Source organism: Hylobates moloch, unplaced genomic scaffold (assembly GCF_009828535.3).
Source record: "Hylobates moloch isolate HMO894 unplaced genomic scaffold, HMol_V3 SCAFFOLD_11, whole genome shotgun sequence".
NCBI classification, from domain to species: domain Eukaryota; kingdom Metazoa; phylum Chordata; class Mammalia; order Primates; family Hylobatidae; genus Hylobates; species Hylobates moloch.
Genome location: NW_026652286.1, coordinates 41,828,797 through 41,848,707, shown reverse-complemented (window position 1 = coordinate 41,848,707; position 19,911 = coordinate 41,828,797).

Sequence of the window (19,911 nt, the reverse complement as noted above, 5' to 3'; positions counted from 1 at the left end):
GAAATAAATCCTCAGCTGAGAAAATTTCACCTGAAATTGTGTTTGATAAGACACAGAAATTAGAAATAGAAAACAAAGCTGTTAAAATATTTGCTAACATTTTCTAATTTATAAAATGTATGACATACAGATGACCAATCCCAAATGAAGGCAAAGTTTAGTAAATATTAACATAAATAGTGAAAGGTTTAGTAAATTATTTCTGAAGTTAATTTAGAAAAGGAATTAAAACAGACTAGACAAAGGTTTAGAAGGAAAATGATTTAAAAAATACCTCACTAAAACATACGGTAAAATACAAAAAAAATTCCAAATTATACTGACAAAGCAAATTGAATAATTATAGATCCACAGGCTAGAAACACCCATAAGTTTACAGAGTAATCTAGAATTAATAAATATGTCATAAAATAATTTAATTACAGGGTCCTTTCAGTAAGTAATGCATAATTTGTTAAATAGGGGGAAAATAATTATTCCTCTTTTTATTATACACCAAAGTACATTTGAGAGGGAAAAAATGTATGATACACTCCCAACCCTATTATAAATCTGAGGAAAATAAAAGTAAATATTGATTAAATATATAGAGGAACTCCCAAACTCCCTATCACTCTGACATATGGTACTGTGTCACAACCCATCCTGGACATATTTAATCCAAGCCTGCACAAGTGCAATTCAATGTTCCTATAGAAAGACAGGCTCAAAGGTTATGCTGTTTTCATTAACATTTATAACCACCAGCCTAAAATGAGAACTTAATACACATATTCATGACAACAACCTTCTCTGGTTAATTCATTCCTCTATCCACTTCAAGCAATTTTTCATATTTTTTATTAGTTTCAAATACTAAATCTCCTCTTCTCTCAGATAACCTCTCTAACTGCTTCATAAAGACAGTAGAAACATCAGATGCAAGTCCTCTACTTCCCATGATAGACTCATAAACTCATCAACATCTACATCCTTGCTCTCCTTATTGCACCAGCAGAATCGAGGATCTATTCCTCCTCTGAATGGCAATCCTTGACCTCACAATTTGATTCTATTCACCTTGACCTTCTTAGGAACCCTGACTTATTGATTATCCAGCCCATTCCCTATGTATTCAACCCTTCCTAAATCCTTCCCATGGATATTCAAAATGTTCAAGTCTCTCATATCTTAATTATTTTCTTCATCTATCCCACATCCTCATTTGGATAAAGACCATGATTTCATTTTTTGGAGAAAAATACCGATCTATTTATTCTTCCTATTTCACACCCAAACTTAAAGGACCAAAGGAGGCAAAGGACATCTAAAAGGGGACAAGTGACTGTGGCTTCAGTAGTCCAATTGAGAAGTGATCAGTGTGTGAATAAATGGCTCTGAGGATGAAAATGGGCATATTTTAGAGGTATAAATATAATGATAGTGATATAAAGACAGTGATTAGACTAGTTGCGTAGAAGAAGAGAGGGTAGAATTCTAAGACTGCACTGTCTGTTCTGACTCCAATGACTAAGAAAGTTTCACAAAATGAAAAATAGGCTTTGAAAAGATTTGATATATGTTGTGGAGGCAGAGATTATGGATCCAATTTTGATGTGTTGAGTTTATTGGATCTGTAAACTATCAAAATACATGTGAAATAAAATGTTAGAGAAAGCAATTTAAATTCATTTGAAAGTTAAAGAATTGGAGATCATCAACACATAACATATAGTTCAAACCATAGGCCTTTAAATAGATATACTTATGGAGAATATATAAATTAAAGACAAAAAGAGCATAAAATAGAACCCTAAGAAATGCCTACCCTTAATCTTAGGATCAAAAGAGGTAAAGAGATTGCAAGGAGACCTAAAAGGAATGAACAGAGACATAACTGAAAATCAAATGGAGTGGACAGATATGCTCACATGAAGAATTTCAGTAATGTGAGAAAGAGATTATCCATTGCATTTGGCAATTAGGTAATCATTGGAGGTCCTAGCAAACAGTTTCATGTGAAGAGAGAAATAGAATGCGGGAGGACAGGGAGCCAGCAGGACTGGAATGAATGGACACAGGGAGGACTGATCACCTCATCGGAGATCTTCACTTCAACAAACAGCTTCACATGGAGGGAAAACTGAATGCACAGGTAGAACAGCATGTGTTAATGCATAGGGTTTTTTTTACAAAAAGAAATGTGAATACATTTAAACTGAGGGGCAAAAGACTAGGAAGAAAAATATTGGTGATAAAAAGGAAAAAAAAAAAAAAAAGATAAAGCAACAGGCCTGGGGAGACAACTACTATTTCCATTTAAATACTGCACAAAACACACCACTGTCTAACTTTCTCTCCTCTCTCTGCCGAATCCACTGTAAAATCTCTGAAGTACATAGACTGTATTTTCTCTCTTTTTATTTCATGTTGATTTTACAGTATCCAGAGCTTAATAAATTCTTAATAAATGCTTGTGAGGTAAATGTCTTAATTTGGGGGAAGGGTGTTGACTTTTAAAGACTGAAATAAGAAAAAATAAAAAAGGAAAATATTAACCAAAGAAACCAAGGGAACTGATGTGGAAATTGAGGCAAGCCACAGGGAGAAGCTCAAGATAATAGGAGCTGAATGAGCTGTGGGCCAGAGGTAGAGACAGTGACAGCACAAAGCTCTTGGGGAAGCTTGGGGAATCTTAAACAAGTCATTTGCTTTTAGTGCCCTCTGGCCCCAAAGCCTGACACTTGGTGGGAGGGATACCCCTGATTCACCCCACTGACCTACTAGGTCATTGCCTTCATACATACAGCACCACCAAACTACCTTGTAGTTCCTTCAAATGAAGAGAATGTCTTAGAGATCTTGCAATCCACCAAGGCAGAAAATATCCCAACACCCTAAAATATCCTCATTTCTCGCCCTCTGCTCATTTTCTTTTCCTTAGTCCACTGTCTCTGAAAGATTCTTTCCTTAACTTGTGCTTTTTCCCGCCTCTTATGTGTAGTCCCCGTCTACGATTGTGCTTTACAATTCCCAGACTCTGATCCATCCTCTTCAAGTCCTCATTCCTCCTTCACATTGTGGAGAATTACCTTATTCAATTCATCCTCTGCTACCTGGATTTTACTAAGAAGACTCTACTTAGTATAAAGGATAAGAGAGGAGGGTATGACAAGGAATGGGAGTAGAGAAAAAGTGGTTAGATACCTGAACATACTGTCAGATGGAGTTATAGACATAAATATGAATCAAACTTTTGATATATTCTGTTAATAACTATTATAAAGGAACACTGCACTAACAAAAGTAACAGTGATCAGACAGAAATTGATAACTTTTATTCTGCTTTGCTTTTGTTCAACTATCCTTTGAATATTGTGCCCAATTCAATGCACCTTGATTTAGGAACCACTTCTGAAACTGTACCACACAAAAAAGTACCCAGGATAAAGAAGATACTAAAAACTCATTATAAGAGGAGATATTTTAACCAAGTGAAGCCTTCCAAAATATATGACTGACCTTCAAGGGGAAGAAGAAACGACTAGGGCTATTAGGGAAAAAAACCACAAGGAAGTCTGTTTCTGCTGCCTATAAATCATGTCTAATAATGAGAGGAAGCTTTTTCTCTCATTAACACTGGAACATGCTGGGAGAAGGCAATGAGCACATTTCCTCACCAGTTCTTGCCCTGAGCCTCTTGAACTTGTGTCATATTAAACTCAAAATGTGGTCCCAGAACCACTTTTCCTCTTTTAAATCCCTAGATTGCTATTTCTGGGCACACATGTGTGAAGTTCTCAGCCACAGAACACATGGGACCCCTTGTATGCAATAATATGAGATTGCTGAGACTGCAGAAGAGGCTTCCAGCAGGAAACTAGGATTCCTAAATCTTCATGCATTCAGTATCAGAGCCCATTGACTTTTTCTCCTTTTTTATGAGGATCAATATAAGCATGAGGAGAAAGTCTCCTGTTGAGTCCTCTGGTGACCTAGGGTCTCCTGGCCCAACACAGCATTGCTCCCCTGCCTTACCCCTGAAGCTCACAGAGGATACAACAGATTAGGTCCTGCTTGAGGAATCAGCTGCTTGCATCCAGTAACCAGAGCTGAGACTGCTTCTGAATCTAGAGGGTTTTATGATCTACAGTCAGTTCCTCACACTGTCCCATCCCCTTCTCCAAGCCAGCTGGGAGAAGTAGTTTGGGATACTGGGACTCAGCAGCTAAGTTAAAGGTTCCCATGAGAGCCAGGCTGGAGTGCAGTGGCGCGAGCTCGGCTCACTGCAACCACTGCCTCCCAGGTTCAAGCGATTCTCCTGCCTCAGCCTCCCAAGTAGGTGGGATTACAGGCGCCTGCCACCACACCCGGCTAATTTCTGTATTTTTAGTAGAGACAGGGTTTCACGTCAAGTGACCCCCCTGCCTCGGTCTTTTAAAGTGCTGGGATTACAGGCGTGAGCCACCGTGCCTGGCAGGCAACAGGATTTAAATATGAGAGAGAATTCAATTCTGCATCTGTCTACTTGACTACACAGACCATCCTCCTAAACATTCTCTTATTCTACATTCAACATCATAAGATGTTATATTGACAGATTTCCTTGTATTGAAACTTTTCAGAATTTCTTAACAAACCTGCAAGATTTCCTTCTTTTTATAGTAACTGAAATTCAACTCTACTATTTGATATCTGTATGAATTTTGACAGCTAATTTACTGTATGTAATCTCAGTCATTAATAAATATTTATTTATAATTACCAACTATATGTCCAGAATGAGATTAGTCACAGGGATAAGAGATTATGGTCCCTGCTCTCATCAAAATTTTATTATGGTAATTGCATTACATCATAGTATCAATGGCTTCCCATTGTTCATAAAATAAAACCAACTTTCCTAATATGGACTCCTGAGAAATATCTATGAACTGGACTCTAAGCTTCATGAGGACTAAATTCCTGTTAATTTTGTTCCCTATTAATATGATGTCTAGTGCAGTGTTTACAATGTGTTAGAATCAACATATTTTTATCGAATTAATTCAAGATCATACATACTCTATCTCCTCCTTACTTCTCCAGTGTATTTAGAACCACTTTTTTTCAGTGAATGATTATTCCTGCCATAGTCATTGTTGAATGTCTCTTGGGGGTTTGTGATTATGAAGTTAAAGTGAAATCAGTCAGTTGATATTTTTTCCTTCACCTCCTAGGTCCAACCACAGAGAAGACAAACAGTTGGGTTTAATCCAGTATGTTCTTAATTTTGTATCTGACCACAAATCTCTTGTGTTCTTTGACCTATTTTGTGGTTGAGCAGGCTGAACTCTATGGCCTACTTCAACTGAGCTTTCTGAAATGACTTCCTGGCTTCCAGTTCAGATAATAGTAGCCACCTGAAGGAGATCAAAATATGGAGGGACAAGGTTGGGTATTTATTATTATTCCTATCCTTTGCTTTGATACAGTTCTGTTAGTGGCTGTTTCTTTGTAGCCAGAGGTCCTATTGGGAAGCATATCTTCCAAAGCTCCAGTGCTTACTAAGCGATAGTTTGCTGAGAACGATGGTTTCCAGCTTCATCCATGTCCCGACAAAGGACATGAACTCATCCTTTTTTATGGCTGCATAGGGTTCCATGGTGTATATGTGCCACATTTTCTTAATCCAGTCTATCGTTGGACATTTGGGTTGGTTCCAAGTCTTTGCTATTGTGAATAGTGCCGCAATAAACATACGTGTGCATGTGTCTTTATAGCAGCATGATTTATAATCCTTTGGGTATATACCCAGTAATAGGATGGCTGGGTCAAATGGTATTTCTAGTTCTAGATCCCTGAGGAATCACCACACTGACTTCCACAATGGTTGAACGAGTTTACAGTCCCACCAACAGTGTAAAGGTGTTCCTATTTTTTCCTCTCCAGCGCCTGCTGTTTCCTGACTTTTTAATGATGGCCATTCTAACTGGTGTGAGATGGTATCCCATTGTGGTTTTGATTTGCATTTCTCTGATGGCCAGTGATGATGAGCATTTTTTCATGTGTTTTTTGGCTGCATAAGTGTCTTCTTTTGAGAAGTATCTGTTCATGTCCTTCGTCCACTTTTTGATGGGGTTGTTTTTTTCTTGTAAATTTGTTTGAGTTCATTGTAGATTCTGGATATTAGCCCTTTGTCAGATGAGTAGGTTGCAAAAATTTTCTCCCATTTTGTAGGTTGCCTGTTCACTCTGATGGTAGTTTCTTTTGCTGTGCAGAAGCTCTTTAGTTCAATTAGGTCCCATTTGTCAATTTTGGCTTTTGTTGCCATTGCTTTTGGGGTTTTAGACATGAAGTCCTTGCCCATGCCTATGTCCTGAATGGTAATGCCTAGGTTTTCTTCTAGGGTTTTTATGGTTTTAGGTCTAACATGTAAGTCTTTAATCCATCTTGAATTAATTTTTATATAAAGCGTAAGGAAGGGATCCAGTTTCAGCTTTCTACATATGGCTAGCCAGTTTTCCCAGCACCATTTATTAAATAGGGAATCCTTTCCCATTGCTTGTTTTTGTCAGGTTTGTCAAAGATCAGATAGTTTTAGATATGAGGCATTATTTCTGAGGGCTCTGTTCTGTTCCATTGATCTATATCTCTGTTTTGGTACCAGTACCATGCTGTTTTGGTTACTGTAGCCTTGTAGTATAGTTTGAAGTCAGGTAGCGTGATGCCTCCAGCTTTGTTCTTTTGGCTTAGGATCGGCTTGGCGATGCGGGCTCTTTTTTGGTTCCATATGAACTTTAAAGTAGTTTTTTCCAATTCTGTGAAGAAAGTCATTGGTAGCTTGAAGGGGATGGCATTGAATCTATAAATTACCTTGGGCAGTATGGCCATTTTCACGATATTGATTCTTCCAACCCATGAGCATGGAATGTTCTTCCATTTGTTTGTATCCTCTTTTATTTCATTGAGCAGTGGTTTGTAGTTCTCCTTGAAGAGGTCCTTCACATCCCTTGTAAGTGGGATTCCTAGGCATTTTATTCTCTTTGAAGCAATTGTGAATGGGAGTTCACTCATGATTTGGCTCTCTGTCTGTTATTGGTGTATAAGAATGCTTGTGATTTTTCTACATTGATTTTGTATCCTGAGACTTTGCTGAAGTTGCTTATCAGCTTAAGGAGATTTTGGGCTGAGACAATGGGGTTTTCTAGATATACAATCACATCATCTGCAAACAGGGACAATTTGACTTCCTCTTTTCCTAAATGAATACCCTTTATTTCCTTCTCCTGCCTGATTGCCCTGGCCAGAACTTCCAACACTATGTTGAATAGGAGTGGTGAGAGAGGGCATCCCTGTCTTGTGCCAGTTTTCAAAGGGAATGCTTCCAGTTTTTGCCCATTCAGTATGATATTGGCTGTGGGTTTGTCATAGATAGCTGTTATTATTTTGAGATACGTCCCATCAATACCTAATTTATTGAGAGTTTTTAGCATGAAGCGTTGTTGAATTTTGTCAAAGGCCTTTTCTGCATCTGTTGAGATAATCATGTGGTTTTTGTCTTTGGTTCTGTTTATATGCTGGATTACATTTATTGATTTGTGTATGTTGAACTAGCCTTGCATCCTGGGGATGAAGCCCACTTGATCATGGTGGATAAGCTTTTTGATGTGCTTCTGGATTTGGTTTGCCAGTATTTTATTTTGCCAGTATTTATATCAATGTTCATCAAGGATATTGGTCTAAAATTCTCTTTTTTGGTTGTGTCTCTGCCCGACTTCAGTATCAGGATGCTGCTGGCCTCATAAAATGAGTTAGGGAGGATTCCTTCTTTTTCTATTGATTGGAATAGTTTCAGAAGGAATGGTACCAGTTCCTCCTTGTACCTCTGGTAGAATTCAGCTGTGAATCCATCTGGTCCTGGACTCTTTTTGGTTGGTAAGCTATCGATTATTGCCACAATTTCAGAACCTGTAATTGGTCTATTCAGAGATTCAACTTCTTCCTGGTTTAGTCTTCGGAGGGTGTATGTGTCAAGGAATTTATCCATTTCTTCTAGGTTTTCTAGTTTATTTGCAGAGAGGTGTCTGTAGTATTCTCTGATGGTAGATTGTATTTCTGTGGGATGGGTGGTGATATCCCCTTTATCATTTTTTATTGCATCTATTTGATTCTACTCTCTTTTCTTCTTTATTAGTCTTGCTAGCGGTCTATCAATTTTGTTGATCTTTTCAAAAAACCAGTTCCTGGATTCATTAATTTTTTGAAGGGTTTTTTGTGTCTCTATTTCCTTCAGTTCTGCTCTGATTTTAGTTATTTCTTGCCTTCTGCCAGCTTTTGAATGTGTTTGCTCTTGCTTTTCTAGTTCTTTTAATTGTGATGTTAAGGTGTCAATTTTGGATCTTTCCTGCTTTCTCTTGTGGGCATTTAGTGCTATAAATTTCCCTCGACACACTGCTTTGAATGTGTCCCAGAGATTCTGGTATGTTGTGTCTTTGTTCTCGTTGGTTTCAAAGAACATCTTTATTTCTGCCTTCATTTCGTTATGTACCCAGTAGTCATTCAGGAGCAGGTTGTTCAGTTTCCATGCAGTTGAGCGGTTTTGAGTGAGTTTCTTAATCCTGAGTTCTAGTTTGATTGCACTGTGGTCTGAGAGACAGTTTGTTACAATTTCTGTTCTTTTACATTTGCTGAGGAGAGCTTTACTTCCAACTATGTGGTCAATTTTGGAATAGGTGTGGTGTGGTGCTGAAAAAATGTATATTCTGTTGATTCGGGGTGAAGAGTTCTGTAGATGTCTATTAGGTCCACTTTGTGCAGAGCTCAGTTCAATTCCTGGATATCCTTGTTAACTTTCCGTCTCATCGATCTGTCTAATGTTGATGGTGGGGTGTTAAAATTTCCCATTATTATTGTGTGGGAGTCTAAGTCCCTTTGTAGGTCACTCAGGACTTGCTTTATGAATCTGGGTGCTCCTGTATTGGATGCATATATATTTAGGATAGTTAGCTCTTCTTGTTGAATTGATCCCTTTACCATTATATAATGGCCTTCTTTGTCTCTTTTGATCTTTGTTGGTTTAAAGTCTGTTTTATCAGAGACTAGGATTGCAACCCCTGCCTTTTTTTGTTTTCCATTTGCTTGGTAGATCTTCCTCCATCCCTTTATTTTGAGTCTATGTGTGTCTCTGCACGTGAGATGGGTTTCCTGAATACAGCATACTGATGGGTCTTGACTCCTTACCCAATTTGCCAGTCTGTGTCTTTTAATTGGAGCATTTAGCCCGTTTACATTTAAAGTTAATATTGTTATGTGTGAATTTGATCCTGTCATTATGATGTTAGCTGGTTATTTTGCTCGTTAGTTGATGCAGATTCTTCCTAGCCTTGATGGTCTTTACAATTTGGAATGCTTTTGCAGTGGCTGGTACCGGTTGTTCCTTTCCATGTTTAGTGCTTCCTCCAGGAGCTCTATTACGGCAGGCCTGGTGGTGGCAAAATCTCTCAGCATTTGCTTGTCTGTAAAGGATTTTATTTCTCCTTCACTTATAAAGCTTAGTTTGTCTGGATATGAAATTCTGGGTTGAAATTTCTTTTCTTTAAGAATGTTGAATACTGGCCCCCACTCTCTTCTGGCTTGCAGAGTTTCTCCTGAGAGATCAGCTGTTAGTCTGATGGGCTTCCCTTTGTGGGTAACCCGACCTTTCTCTCTGGCCGCCCTTAACATTTTTTCCTTCATTTCAACTTTGGTGAATCTGACAATTATGTGTCTTGGGGTTGCTCTTCTCGAGGAGTATCTTTGTGACATTCTCTGTATTTCCTGAATCTGGATGTTGGCCTGCCTTGCTAGATTGAGGAAGTTCTCCTGGATGATATCCTGCAGAGTGTTTTCCAACTTGGTTCCATTCTCCCCATCACTTTCAGGTACACCAATCAGATGTGGATTTGGTCTTTTCACATAGTCCCATATTTCTTGGAGGCTTTGTTCGTTTCTTTTTATTCTTTTTTCTCTGAAATTCTCTTCTTGCTTCATTTCATTCATTTCGTCTTCCATCGCTGATACCCTTTCTTCCAGTTGATCGCATCAGCTACTGAGGCTTCTACATTTGTCACGTAGCTCTCGTGCCTTGATTTTCAGCTCCTTCAGGTCCTTTAAGGACTTCTCTGCATTGGTTATTCTAGTTATCCATTCATCTAATTTTTTTTCAAAGTTTTTAACTTCTTTGCCATTGGTTCAAATTTCCTCCTGTAGCTCGGAGTAATTTTATTGTCTGAAGCCTTCTTCTCTCAACTCGTCAAAAGCATTCTCCGTCCAGCTTTGTTCTGTTGCTGTTGAGGAGCTGTGATCCTTTGGAGGAGGAGAGGTGCTCTGATTTTTAGAGTTTCCAGTTTTTCTGCTCTGTTTTTTTCCCATCTTTGTGGTTTTATCTACCTTTGATCTTTGATGATGGTGACATACAGATGAGTTTTTGGTGTGGATGTCCTTTCTGTTTGTTCATTTTCCTTCTACCAGACAGGACCCTCAGCTGCAGGTCTGTTGGAGTTTGCTAGAGGTCCACTCCAGACGCTGTTTGCCTGTGTGTCAGCAGCAGTGGCTGCAGAACAGCGGATTTTCATGAACTGTGAATGCTGCTGCCTGATTGTTCCTCTGGAAGTTTTGTCTCAGAGGAGTACCCGGCCGTGTGAGGTGTCAGTCTGCCCCTACTGGGGGATGCCTCCCAGTTAGGCTGCTTGGGGGTCAGGGACCCACTTGAGGAAGCATTCTGCCCGTTGTCAGATCTCCAGCTGCATGCTGGGAGAACCACTACTCTCTTCAAAGCTGTCAGACAGGGACATTTAAGCCTGCAGAGGTTACTGCTGTCTTTTTGTTTGTCTGTGCCCTGCCCCCAGAGGAGGAGCCTACAGAGGCAGGCAGGCCTCCTTGAGCTGTGGTGGGCTCCACCCAGTTCGAGCTTCCTGGCTGCTTTGTTTACCTAAGCAAGCCTGGGCAATGGCAGGTGCCCCTCCCCTAGCCTCGCTGCCGCCTTGCAGTTTGATCTCAGACTGCTGTGCTAGCAATGAGCGAGACTCCATGGGCGTAGGACCCTCTAAGCCAGGTGTGGGATATAATCTCCTGGTGTGCCGTTTTTTAAGCCCGTCAGAAAAGTGCAGTATTAAGGTGGGAGTGACCCAATTTTCTGGGTGCCATCTGTCACCCCGTCTTTGACTAGGAAATGGAACTCCCTGACCCCTTGTGCTTCCTGAGTGATGCAATGCCTCGCCCTGCTTCAGCTCACACACGGTGCGCTGCACCCACTGTCCTGCGCCCACTGTCTGGCACTCCCTAGTGAGATGAACCCGGTACGTCAGATGGAAATGCACAAATCAGCTGTCTTCAGCACTGCTCACGCTGGGAGCTGTAGACTGGAGCTGTTCCTATTCAGCCATCTTGGCTCCACCCCTCAGAGTTTCTGTACTAAGTTCTTTGAGAAATCTCCAAACTGATTTCCACAGTGGCTGAACTAATTTACATTCCCACCGGCAGTGTATAAGTGTTCCTATTGCTCTGGTATCTTGCCACTATCCATTACTTTTTGGCTTTTTAATAATTAGCCATATGACTGCTATAAAATGGTATCTCATTGTGGTTTTGATTTTCACTTCTTTAATGGTTAGTGATGTTGAGTATTTTTTCATATGCTTGTTGACCAAGGCATGTCTTCTTTTGAGAAGTGTCTGTTCATGCCATTTGCTCATTTTTTAATAAGGTTGTTTGGGTTTTTCTTGTTGATTCATTTAAGTTTCTTATGGATTCTGGATATTAGACCTTAGTCAGATGCATAGTTTGCAAATATTTTCTCCTATTATATAGGTTATCTGTTTATCGTATTGATAATTTATTTTGCTGTGCAAAGTTCTTTTGTTTAACAAAGTCCCACTTGTCTATTTTTGATTTGTTGCAATTAATTTTGGAGTCTTCATCATAAAATATTTGCCAGGGCCTATATCCAGAATGATATTCCCTAGATTTTCTTATAGGGTTTTATAGCTTAAGTTTTATAATCAAGTCTTTAATTCATCTTGAGTTGATTTTTATGGTGATAGGAAGGTGTCCAGTTTCAATCTTCTGCATTTGGCAGCCAGATATCCCAGCACCATTTATCGAATAGAGAATCTTTTCTCCATTGCTTGTTATTGTTGACTTTGTTGAAGATAAAATGGTTGCAGGTGTGCAGCATTATTTCTGGGTTTTGTAATCTTTTCCATTGGTTTGTGTGTCTGTTTTTGTACCAGTACTATGTTTTTTGGTTACTGTAGCCCTGTAGTACAGTTTGAAATTGGGTAATGTAATGTTTCCAGCTTTGTTCTTTGTGCTTAGGATCACTTCGGCTATTCAGGCTCTTTTTGGTTCCATATGAATTTTACAATAGTTTTTTTCTAATTCTGTGAAAAATGTCATTAGTAGCTTGATAGGAATAGTATTGAATCTCTAAATTGCTTTGGGCAGTATGGAGAATGTTTTAACAATATTGTTTCTATCCGTGAGCATGGAATATTTTCCCATTTGTTTATTTTTGTCTCTAATTTCTTTCAGCAGTGTTTTGTAATTCTGGTTGTAGAGATATTTTATCTCCCTGGTTATCTGTATTTCTAGGTTTTTTTATTTTTTGTTGCTATTGTAATGGGATTGCATTATTGACTTGGTTCTCAGCTTGGATAGTATTGGTGTGTATAGGAATAGCACTGATTTTTATAATTGTCTCCTGAAATTTGCTGAAGTTTTTTTAAATCAGATTTAGGGGACTTTAGGCAGAGAGTATGGGGTTTTCTAGATATAGAATGGTATCTTCTGTGAAGAGAGATAGTTTGACTTCCTCTCTTCCTATTTGGATGCCTTTTCTTTCTTTTTCTTGCCTGATTGCTCTGTCCATGACTTCCAGTAGTATGCTGAATAGGAGTGGTGAGAGTGGGCATTCTTTTCTTGTTCCAGTTGTCAAGGGGAGTGCTTCCAGCTTTTGCTCATTCAGTATGATGTTGGCTGTGCGTTTGTCATAGATGGCTTTTATTATTGTGAAAGATGTTCCTTTGATGCCTAGTTTTTTGTGGGTTTTTAACATGAAGGGATGTTGAATGTTATCAAAAGACTTTTCTGTCTATTGAGATGATCACATGGTTTTGTTTTTAGCTCTGTTTGTGAGATGAACCCCATTTATTGATTTGCAAATGTTGAACCAACTTTGCATCACAGAAATAAACCCTATCTGATCATGGTGGATTAGCTTTTTGATGTGCTGCTGCATTTAGTTTGCTAGTTTTTTTTTTTTTTTTTTTTTTTAGGATTTTTGCATCTATGTTCATTAGGGATATTGGCCTGAAGTTTTCTTTTTTCATTGTGTCTCTGCCAGATTTTGGTATCAAAATGATGCTGGCCTCATAGAATAAGTTGGGAAGTCACTCCTTCTCAATTATTTGGAATAGTTTCAGTGGGATTGGTACCAGTGCTTCTTTACACATCTTGAAGAATTAATCTGTGAATCCATATGATCCAGGGCTTTTTCTTGTTGTTAGGTTTTTTTTATGACTGAGTCAAATTTGGAACTCAATACTGGTCTGTGCAGGCTTTCTATTTCTTCCTCATTTAATCTTGGAAGGTCGTATGTTCCAGGAATTTATCCATTTTTTTCTAGGTTTTATCATTTGTGTCTGTAGAGATGTTCACAATAGTCTCTGAAGACTTTCCATATTTTTGTGGAGTCAGTAGTAATGTCCTCTTTGTCATTTCTGATTGTGCTTATTTGGATATTCTCTTTTTTATTATTAGCCTAGCTAATAATTTTTCTTTCAAAGAACAACGTTTTGGTTTCATTGATCTTTTGTATAGTTTTTTGCATCTCAAATTCATTCAGTTCACCTCTGGTTTTGGTTATTTGTTTTCTTCTGCTAGCTTTGGGGTTGTTTTCTTCTTGTTTTTCTAGTTCCTCTAGGTGGGAAGTTAGGTTGTTAAACTTTTGATGTGAGCATTTAGCACTATATGTCTTCCTCTTGACATTGCTTTAGCTGTGTCCCAGAGATTCTCATATGTTATATCTCTGTTCTCATTAGTTTCAAATAATTTATTGATTTCTGCCTTAATTGCATTATTTACCCCAAATCATTCAGGAACAAATTGTTTAATTTCCATGTAATTGTATGGTTTTGAGAGATCTTCCTGGTATTGATTTCTATTTTTGTTTTGCTGTTATCTGAGAATGTAGTTGGTATAATTTCAATTTTGTTTAATTTATTGAGAATTGGTTTATAGCTGAGCATGTTATTGATTTTAGATTATGTACCCTGTGCAGAGTAGCAGAATGTATACTCTGTGGTCGTTGGGTGGAGTGTTCTGTAGATGTCTCTTAGGTCCATTTATTCAACTGTTGAGTTTAGGTCCTGAAGATCTTTGCTAGTTTTCTGCCTCAATCATCTGTATGATACTATCAATGGGGTATTGAAGTCTCCCATTATTATTCTGTGGTTATCAAAGTCTCTTTGTAGGACTCTAAGAACTTCTTTTATGAATGCTCAGTGTTGGGTGCATATATATTTAGGATAGTTGAGTCTTCTTGATGCATTGAACTCTTTATCATTATGTAATGTCCATCTTTGTCCTCATTGATCACTGTTGGTTTAAAGTCAGTTCTGTGTGAAATAAAAATAGCAACGCTTGCTCTTTTTTGTTTTCCATTTGCTTAATAGATTTTTCTCCATTCGTTTGCTTTGAGCCTATGGATGTCATTGCATGTGAGACAAGACTCTTGAAGACAGCATATAGTTGGGTCTTGCTTCTTTATCCAACTTACCAAATTGAACATTTTTAGTGGGGTTTTTACCCCATTTATTCTCAAGGTTAATATTAATATATGCAGATTTGATCCTGTCATGTTTTTAGATGGTTGTTATGTAGACTTGATTGTGTACTTGCTTCATAGTGTCAATAGTCTATGTACTTAAGTGTGTTTTAGTGGTGGTCAGCAACAGTCTTTCATTTCCATGCTTAGCACTTCCTTAAAGACCTCTTCTAAGGCAAGTCTACTGGTAACAAATTTCCTTATCATTTGCTTGTCTAAAAAGGATTTTATTTCTTCTTTCATTATGAAGCTTAGTTTGGCTGGATATGAAGTTCTTGACTGGAATTTCTTTTCATTAAGGATAGTGATAATAGGTCCCCAATCTCTTTTAGTTTGTGAGGTTTTTGCTGAAAGTTCCACTGTTAATCTGATGGGTTTCCTTTTGTAGGTGGCCTGCTGCTTCTTTCTAGCTGTCTTTAATACATTTTATTTCATGACAACGTTGGAGAATCTGATGACTATGTGTCTTGACGATGGTCATCTTGTAGAGTATCTCACTGGGGTTCTCTGCATTTCCTGAATTTGAATGTCAAACTCTCTACTGAGGTTGGGAAAATTTCATGGAGAATATCTTCAAATGTGTTTTCCAAGTTGCCTGCTCCCTCTCCCTCCCTTCCAGGGATGTCAATCAGTCATAGGTTTGGTCTCTTAACATAATTGCATATTTAATAAAAGTTGCGTTTATTCTTTTTTATTATTTTTTCTTATTTTTGTCTGAATGAATTGATTCAAAGAGCAATCTTCAAGCTCTGAGGTTATTTCCTTATTTTGTCTATTCTGCTGTTAGTATTTCTAATTGTATTACAAAATTCCTGTAGTGAATTTTTCAGCTCTATCAAATAAATTTGGTTATTTCTTAAAATGGCTATTTGTCTTTCAGCTCTTCTATCATTTTACTGGATTCTTTAGATTCCTTGGATTGGGTTTCAACTTCCTCCTGAATCTCTATGATCTTTGTTGCCATCCAGATTCTGAATTCTATGTCTGAGATTTCAGCCTTCTCAGCCTGGTTAAGAACCATTGCTGGGAACTAGGTGGTCATTTGGAGGTAAGAAGATACCCTGTCTTTTTGAGTTGACAGAGTTCTTATGCTGGTTTTTCCTCATCTGTGTTGGCTGGTGTTCCTTTAATGTTTGAATTTGTCCTTAGGATGAGGCTTTTTGCTTTTATATTCTTTGGTGCCCCTAAGGGTTTCACTGTGGTGTAAGTTGGATTCAGTCAACTAGCTTCATTTATGGATATTTTCAGGGGGCCATGGTTCAACTCAGCACTCCTGGGTTGTGTGCTCTAACCCTGAGGGGCTGGGACAAGGCACATGGCTTTGTTCTCTGGCCCCTCTAAGCTAAGCACCTACTGCACTGGAGGAGCTGAAGTGTTCTCAGTCCCCTGGCAACAACAGTCCAATGGAGGGTGCTGCCAAAAGTGCCTCATCAGGGAAGTGGCAGGAGAGTCCTCACTTACACGTGTGTTAAGGCAGTGTCAGGGCAGCACATGTGCTGGCAGTGGCAGAGTGGTGGCATGGTGGCAGTGGCAGTACAATGACAGTGGTAGTTTAATGGCATGGTGGGGTCCATGCATACGTGTGCATTGGCAGTGGAAGCATGGTGACATTGAGGTTTGTGTACGTGTGTGTGTGTTGGTGATGGTGGGGTGTCAATGTCTGCATGACTCTAGCAAAGCAGTGGGGGCAGCGTGCAGGTGAGTGCATGCCAGCAGGAGTCGGTGGCTTCTGCCAAAGCTCTCTGACAATTAGGAGGAGTCTGCTAGTGAAGGAGCTATGGCAGTTGCCACTGGGAAGCTCCCCGCTTTGGCAACTGAGGCTGTGATGCAAGCATGTGCAGCCATGCTGGGACCCGGAAAGAGGCTGGCAGACAGAGCAGCACTCAGATCAGACTTGCCTGGTACCACAGGGAAGATATCCCTGTTCTGTACAGGTCCAACAGTCAACAAGGTCAAAGCCACCTAGAGGAGCATGGCAAGCCTTGGGGGATGGGTGTCTCTGACTGTGCTCCACTGCAGCCAGTCCCATGCCAAACCCTCTGGGCTCCACATGGACTGGAGTCCTGTTCCTTCCATGTCTCCAAACAGTTCTCCCTGATAGCTCAAATGTTCATGGGGGTTGTGGGGTCCCCTGCAGCTAGGATTCCAGAGGTACCTGGAGAGTGGGCCACACCATGCCTATTTAATTCACTCCTTCCCCAGGAGCCACTCAAGGCCAGAAATGAGACCTGGTGCTCAGCAACCCCATGCAGGATTTGCAGCTTCCTCCTCTTTCAGCCCAGCGTCTGTGTCCTCCCTCAGTCTGCTCTCAATTCCTCCCTTCCAAAGATCTGCTCAAAGTGTTGTCAGTATTCTTGATGGTTTTGTCTCTTGGTGGGAGAAGCTCTTCCTGGCTGTGTCTAGTCAGCCATATTGGCTCTTCTCTATTCTGCTCTCGTCACTATGAATACCTTACTCTTGTTTACCTTGGACTTAATTTATTGTTCCTTTTCTAAATTCTTAAGTTGTCAACTTAGATAATTGATTTTACAACTTTACTCTTTTCTAATATAGGCATTTAAAGTATACATTTTTCTCTGTTTTCTCTTTGGCTGCATCTCACAACTTTTGCTATATGTACTTTTCAATCCATTTGAAATATTTTCTGACTTCCTCTGTGATTTCTTAGATGATCCATGGGTTATTGAGATGTATTTAGTTTAGTTTCCAGTCATTTAACTCTTTTCATGCTACCTTATTGTTATTGTTTTCCAATTTAATTCTGTATTGGTAAGAGACTATGACCCTGCACACACACTAAAAAAAAAAAAAAAAAAAAAAAAAAAAAAAAAAAACTCCTGCCCCTGCTCCCTATGGCTTTCTAAACCCCCATGTGACATTAGCAATAAGCCCAAAGTTCCCTTACCCAAAGGATGAGAAGACTCCCTCATACTGCCTATTAGAACAAAACTCATTCCCTACACTTTATACTTCCACTGAGGAAGAGTCTTCTTCCTCTCACCACAAGGGGGACATATGGGAGTGAATACTTCTCTCTTCTTTCCGGTTTCTCCTCTCCTTTGCTTGCTTTTCCATATGGGAAGAAGGGTCACTAATACAATTGGGCAGAGATTATTGGGAGCAATGGATGCAATGGGTGGGGTTATTGTGTTTCAAAAGTACAAAACATGTTCTAATCTGTTTCACTACCTGCCTCATGGATATGTAAGGATGGTAGTAAACACTCTCTTTTTTTTATTTAAATACCATAGCCTAACCTGCATAAGAGCCTGTGACCTACTTTTTAGAGAGAAACCTGGAAAACAGCCACTAACTATTTTGCATTTTATATTCTGCTAAGGTTCCATTTATGAGATTTTGTGATGTCTTTCAGATGGCTGGATAATTGTGCTTGGAGTCGAATTTTCAAATTAAATTGCCTCATGTCCAGGTGGAATAAGGTAGTAGGAAGAGGTGCAAAGATTTAGAATTAAGAGAAGGTAATTAAGAGTCTCTCCTTTGTCCTCTGGTTCCACTTGTATTTTCTAATTATGACTTACCAGAGAACCCTGCATTGAAGACATTTTTAAACTAACAAAAACTGCAAACCCTTACAAGAGAGAATTCTAAAAGATATACTTCAGGCAAAAGAATACATATTCCACTTGAAAGATCTGAGATGAAAAACGTATACTTTTTAGGCTGTAGGTTGGTGTGTTGCAAAAAAGATTCCCAAAAATATGGTGGTTTAACCCAGATACAGGTTTATTTCTGTTTCAGGTTCAAGTCATGGTTGGTGGCCCAGACAGTGTCAGGAGCACAGCTCTTCTGTATTGTTACTCTTCCATCTTCAGTTCACGTTTCTGTCTTGTGATCCAGGAAAGCTGCCTGAGATCCTATTATCATATCCACTTTGCAAGCACCAGCAAGTGGTCTAAATGGAAAGATAAGCAAATGACTTCCTATTGTAGCCTACCAAAATGAAGCTTAGACTCTCTAGGGTTAAGAGAGTTTGTTACAATAGATGTAATACATCATAGCCTGATTTTCTCTAGGACAATTTACCAGAGTTTAAGCCCTACACTGGGAGTCAAGATGATTAGAATGTGTAATTCCTCCTGCAATAAAAACAGCTCATACATGTCCTCCCTAATTCATCTACTCGCAACGGCCAAGTTAAAGGCCTGATACTAAGCCTCTCAGACAGAGTACTAGTTATTATAAGTAAAATTTACTAACAAAAGAGAAACTAGAGAAACCAACGATTAACTCTACCCCTCCTACCAATACGAAATCCCAAAATAAATCTTATCACCTGAGCATCTTACATCAAGGTAGCAATGATCTGACTTCTTCTATGACTAAACAAAATGTGTTACCTTCTAGGAAGGAACAAAAATAGTTAAGCCAGATCTCAGGGCAACATCAACAAACAGGTTGCAATATATCAATTGTAGCAGTAGTCTTTTAAGTTTTCACCCAGTTCCTGTTAACAGAAATGGAAGATCTAATTGACCCCACTCTACATGCCCTATTTCCAAAAGAGAAACCCATTTTTAAGTGTCCATAACTGCTACTATACTTATTGCTTTACTTATTATAGCTATGTTTACCAACACTGGAATCTAGCACATTTTATAGTTATTAGATGCTAAGAATTATATGGTTACTTTTGGGTTTTTTAATGAATATTTATAAAACAAACATATATGCAGTACTTGGTCTTATTCCTTCTTTATCCAAAGCATAAATATAAATAAGTTAAAAATACAAAAAGATATCTTTTAAAATAAATTTGCTAGACACATACAGATTTCTTCCTTGAAAATAGAAATTATATTTTATTATTCCTAGAACCTATTACCATAACTTCTCCACTTATGTTTGTTTTAAATAAATAAGCAATACCCATATTGCAATAAATGCTGTTTTCTTACACTGTGACCTTCTCAGCTGCTTTGAAGAGACCCTATTGGTAAACAGGAGTCAATGATCTGGGGATCCCAGCACTAACTTAGAGGTTTTGAAGAAACTCTAAACCTAAAACCAACCAAAGGGTGGGACTTTACAATTCCAGACAGTGTTGCATGGCCTACCTTTGGGCAAAA